Raw genomic sequence first — 6,315 nt, forward strand, 5'->3', positions numbered from 1 at the left:
TCGTGGAACTTAAATTTAGGTTTATTAAAGCTATTTGATTAGACAAAATATTTTTTTTGATCAAATAGTCTTAGTGGATGAACAAGTGCGATATCGTAGGTTCAAACCCGCGATGCTACATTTCATATCCCTGCACAGCTAACAATTGAGCTGACTTAACGAGTTTGAACAAGAGATTTTTAATTCTTATGTGCAACACCAATTTTTCCCACATGTTTGAATTAGGATAACTAAGTTTTCTTAGGAGTATTGGAGGCCGAAGATTTTGTTTATCATTGACTCGCTTATTTGTATGGATGAGACTGTCAAAAATTTGATGTATGATAGGTCATCTGAACATTTTGCTAGAGTCCTTGTGGATTTGGACTCTACTATAAGAATTAGGAAAAAATCTAGTTGAAAGGAAAAGCTTTGCCTTTTTGTGGAAATTCAATATGAAAATTTACCAAATTTGTGATCACTGAAAAATTGTTTGTCATAATGTGAGCAGTTGTTTAAGAACATGTAGGATTAATTTGAACTCTGAACCAAATAGTAGGAAACCAATGATCAAACTAAAATCTATGTGGCGAATGATGTCAATCTTTTCGGAGTCGATGGTATTTCTGTTCCTGTTTCACTAATTGAAAAGGATATTCCTAATTTAAATATGCAAAACTCAGTTTAGTCAGTTAACACCCACCTGTGTGCATGCTAAGATGGAAAGCTGCACAAAGATCTTCATCTGGTTCAACATTATTCTTCTGATCATACTATTGAAGGTGCCATTAATGTTGACAAAAATTCTGACAGTTCTGATGCTTTTGAGTACGTGGAGGCTTTTCAATTGGAACCCAAATTGACATTTGAGTCACCTATTCATAATGTTCCTGAATCTCCAAGTACCATTCAACATGACATGAATTTTCTCAAACTATCTTGGGCTAATATGGATGAGGATCAGGATAAGCAGGTAGGCCAAACTGAGAAAACAGTATTAGTGGTGCAAGATTTCAAAAAAGATAAGTCTCTTAACCAATTTATGGTGCACATGCTCTAATAATTTGAAAATGAGGTTATTAATATCGACGACTTACAAGTTTCTTTTTTGTCAAGCAAGAGAATATCTCTTTTGGTAGCGCTATCATTTATGCCTCAACTAACTATATTAAGAGAATGAATTTGTGAAATGCTTTACATAAAGTACGAATTCTGCAACCTATTCATTAGTGTTTGGTTGGTGATTTCAACTATATTATTGGCTGTCATAAGCACATGGAGCCTGCTGCCCCTGCTAGAAGAAATGGAAAACTAACTACTTGATTCATTTACCTGCAAGAGAAGGTGCATTCACTTGGTTTAATGGTAGAAAAGGTAGGAACCACATTGAAATAAGACTAGATAAAGTCATAAGTAACCACAATTGGATCAATCTTTACGGTAACTGTAACACCCCATACATATTGGTCTAAAATAATATATAACGATGTTATAAAATGGTACATAGAAACATATAAAAGCAGGAAATGATAAAATAAAATCGTATACAAGTCTTTACTCAAGACATTCTAGAAATTCTTTCACATCTCAACTGTATTTGAAAAACGATAATAGGAATGGAGTGAGGTTGCTAAATCTTAGTGAGTCCCTTATCTTACGGGTCATCTCGGATCTACATGGTACATGCATCGAATACAAATACATCATTGATTCAGGGTTTCCCCACTGTCCAATACAAGAAAACACAAACATCACATATCATTACAGTTGGAGACCATTGACCACCCCAGCAAGCACAAAATATAACAATCCAATCAAGTATGCAAACCCGTACCCAAGTACGAGGAATCCATAAGTAGCTCATACTTTTCGACCTAGGTCACACACGCACACCAGTGATAAGTAACCAAGTGCCTGGCGTCAAGAGACTTGCATAAGCACACAACACGATGAGTCAGATGAGTCCACGTCAAAACATAACGAATTCCAGAACCAAGTGAATTACGCCTATGTGGCTACACAAGCCCGCTAGAGGTGAGTAACAAAGCTACATTGCCTACGGGGCGTTACAAACCCACCATACCAATCATCTGTGTGAGTATCCAAGTGAGTATTCGTCTTGTCAGGCCCCACAACACAACGATCGATAGCTTAGGGTTGTACTTTCGAACCCAGACTAGTATCCCAAGTGATTTACCACCTCAATTTTAGGACTACTTCGGCTAAAGCATACAACTAAATCACATTCGAACATTCAACCAGAATGAACGAGTAAACAAATGATCACAACATATCCACCATAAGCAATGATGCGTCACACTAGGCACATACATAATTAAGCACAAACTGGTGATCACATCATATCATCAATCATCCACAATGTATTACAATAAGCACATATTTAAATACCATATTATGTCATTCATCATAGTGCATTATTTTAAATACAAATATAAGAAAGGCATGGAAAGTGATCACGTCGTATCGTGTGTCAATCCATAATTCATCATGTCGGTCACACAATAGGAGGCGTCCCATTCATATCACGGAACACAAATGCACTCAGGGGAAACAGAGATAAAATTCAAATAACAGAGGCTCGCCAAGCGAAGGCAGAGCGAGCACCAAGCGAGGCATGTAGAACTTCCAAAAGTCAGAACCTTGCAACCATAACCAGGTATCTCCCAAACATGTTTATAGATCCATAATCATGCTTAAAACAACATCCCTATATCAACATTAGTGTGTCAGCAAATCAATTCAAATTTAGAATTAAACAAGTAATCTATCATAACTTATCACATATTCCAATTAGTAATAAAAGCATGATATTCAATAATAATTTTGACCGTGCGTAAATCAGAGTTAGGGTTCTCGAGTTACGTTGATTTTAATTATGAATTTTCTCACACAAACAGTGGTAACCGGTTCCACTCAAATCTGTAACCGGTTACATGCTCGAAAACAGCTCAAAAACCCATTTTTCTTGCAGGTAACCGGTTACCAACTGCTAGTAACTAGTTACCACTGAGTCCAAAGCCAAGATTCACCTATTTTATCACATTTATTTTAATATACACCCATTTTCAACATGTACCAACATATACCAGTATCTTAACATGTAATGTCATCACAAAACACAAATTTTCACTGATTAAATGAACATGCAATACATTCTGACAGTTTCAGGCAAGTAACTCACTACCCATCAACATGTAATTCCCTCCCCCCCAAATCCTCACACCAAGCATGATTCTTGTTCTTCATCCAAGATCACCAAGTTCACATACATGCATGATGATGATGGGGCTTGAAACCATATTTACATTCTTCTTCAATAATTGTCCTAGCTCTCTCTCCTCTATCTTCTACTTACAAATTCTGATATGAGAAGATAAATGGGTGTAGAGAAAATGAGATTTCTTCCTCTTCTTAGACTTATATAGGAATTATGAGAAAGTCCCAATATGCCATTGCCTTTAAAGTGAATTTACTTAGCATTCCATCCTTGATTAATTAACTTACTAATCACGCCACTAATGAGATTAATAACTCAATTTTACTTAATTATTTACTAATTAAAACATCTTATTCAAATTTCCTCTAAAAGGCAATAAACAAGCTTAAGTGAAAATCAGGGTATTACAGTAACACTTCATGCTCTACCTTGGCCAGAGTTAGATCAGATCACTTTCCAATTCTATTAGATTTCAATTTTCAAGCAATCAAGGTTGTTTCTCAATTCAAATCTAGACTAGATAAATGTTGTAAAATACTGCTAGAACACACCCACGGTTGGCAGGCCAATGTATATTCTCTCTTAGAAACGAAAGAAATTAAAAATTCAATTTAAAGAATGGAATAAAAATATCTTTGGTAAGTGCACAACCAACTCAATCTAGATTTGGAGAATTTAAATGTTATTCAAGGACATATTCAAGACGAAGGACTGTTTGATGAGCTTATGGAGAATGCAAAGAAAAAATAGATCTTAATAATGTCTTAAATATGGAGGAGATTTTCTAGCAGGAAAAAAGGCTAATATTAAATGGCTTAGAAAGGGTGACCGTAACACTTCATACTTCCATCAAATTTCTAGAATTAGACATTGCACCATACTGATTTCTTCTATCAGAGAGGGCAATAACCTAATTATTGAACATGTTTTAATAGTTAATCATGTGTCTAATCATTTTGACACGATCCATTCTTTAGTCACTTCGGATATGAACGGTGTTCTGACTATGCTTCCCTTTATATGGGAGATCTATAATGTTGTTCATAGCTTGAACAAGGATGGTGCCCTTAGGCCAGGTAGCTTTGGATCCTTTTTCTATAAATCTTACTGGGAAATCATCAAACAAGATATTTATAATGTTATTTTTCATTTTACCAATATTTTGGATGCCTCCAAATTGGAATGCTAATACTATTGTATTAATTCCCAAAGTACCTAATGCTGATTCTATGGAGACATACAAACCCTTAGCCTTAGTCAACTTCAAATTCAAGATACTTTTAAAAATTCTTTATAATAGATTGTCTCATATCATGCCTAAGCTTATCTCCATTGAGAAAAAATGTTTCGTTAAAGGTAGGAGTTTGCTTATGTATGACTTAAGAAGCCATTAATGGTCTACATAATAAAGCTTATTGTGGGAACCTTGCAATTAAAATTTACGTTAGAAAAGCATTCTACATAGTGTTTTGCATAAGATGTGCTTAACAGAGGCATCTACAAATTGGTGGCTCAAGGTGCCCTCAAGCTCATCAAAGTCCCTAGAGGTAATGTGGTCCCTTCCCATATTTTATAACGTGAAAGTTATGAAAGATCTCTTTTGCAAATATGAGGTTTTCTCTCCGCAAGTTGTCAATTCTCATTAATCCACAACTTTCTCTAGATTCATTTCCCAGCCAAGGCTTGATCATATGGTTTCCTTATTAGGGTTTAACACTTGCTTTATCCCTTTCACAAGCTTAAGGACTCCTATATTCAAAGGCAAGGCCAAAGTTGTTTATCTTCAATCTATAACAAATAAGGTTAAAGCTAAACTCTCTGCTTGGAAGGATTTTTTTTCTTTCAATTGTTGGTAGAATCTAACTCATAAAGAGTGTTTTCCATAGTACTTTAATTTATAGTTTTCTCATATACCCCTGGCCGGTTAAATTTATTATACCATTAAAGCGATCAAAGTCCTACAATGCCAATGCACATATAAAGACAACGAACCACAAAGTGTCAATTACAGGCTCACCCATTTTTAGTAGCTAGCCACTCTAAAGGTAGTGGTGAGTCCACATTACGTCGACCTCACTTAGGGGCAGGGAAGAGGTATCGATCCTTGATCGAGCATGATCCCAAAAGACGTCCATATAAATAGGTAAAAATAATCTAAGTAAAAAAAACTGAAATTCACATTGCAAAGCAAAAACCATGAAATTTTCTTATTCATTGAAGGCATATACATACCGAGTAAAATCAGACCATAAAAAAAGGACCACATATCCGACTAATTCTCCAAAGAGACTGACTTTCTGTTCTCCATCATCCAGTCTGAACAACCTATTCTCCTGAGATAGGCTCTGTGAGATAAAATTATTCCACCTGCTACAAAGCATTTTCAAAAAAGTCGCGTGCAATATAGTAACTTTCCTCTAATAACTTTGCATATTTCCTTGGCCAATGCAAGATTCTCTAGAAGCATCTCATAGAGGTTGTCTCCAGCCTTCTTTCGACCTTCCATAGACTATTTCAAATATGCCTGGACTTTTTCTTCCTTTTATTGAGAAGTATCCAATGCACGAATTTCTTTGGTGAGAGCGGCCTCTATCGTTGATAGGGACGCTCATGCAAAAACTAAGACTTCATTCTTCTTAATTACCTTTTTCACTAGCATATTCACCTTCTCGACCAATGTGTCTGGTTATTCGATAGGCTCCACAACATCCTATATTTCTGAAAGTAGGGTAGACGCCCTTTAAAGCTTTTGCAAATATTGGTCCCGCTCGATGGTAAGGGTGTTACATGTTCTTTAAGAACTTCTTTCTCCCTTTGAGGACGGTCGGACAATAAGACTTCTCCTTGCCCGATAGCACCAAAGGCCAGAACGAACGATGTTTAATGCGTATAATAAGCCAAGTTTAATGAATCGTCTTGATGAGCTTTTTAGGATTTATATAAAAAATAAGAGTAATATTCTTCAGAGATAGAAGATCAGAACTCCATGACCGATTATGGATTAGGGCAGGCCAACAACACATGAGGCAACTCGGTCAGAACCGACACACATGAAGTCTAACCTCCTTGAATTTCGTGTTGGAAGCCAATGAGCTTAG

The sequence above is a fragment of the Vicia villosa genome, linkage group LG6, assembly GCF_029867415.1.
Source record: "Vicia villosa cultivar HV-30 ecotype Madison, WI linkage group LG6, Vvil1.0, whole genome shotgun sequence".
In the NCBI taxonomy this organism is placed as follows: Eukaryota; Viridiplantae; Streptophyta; class Magnoliopsida; order Fabales; family Fabaceae; genus Vicia; species Vicia villosa.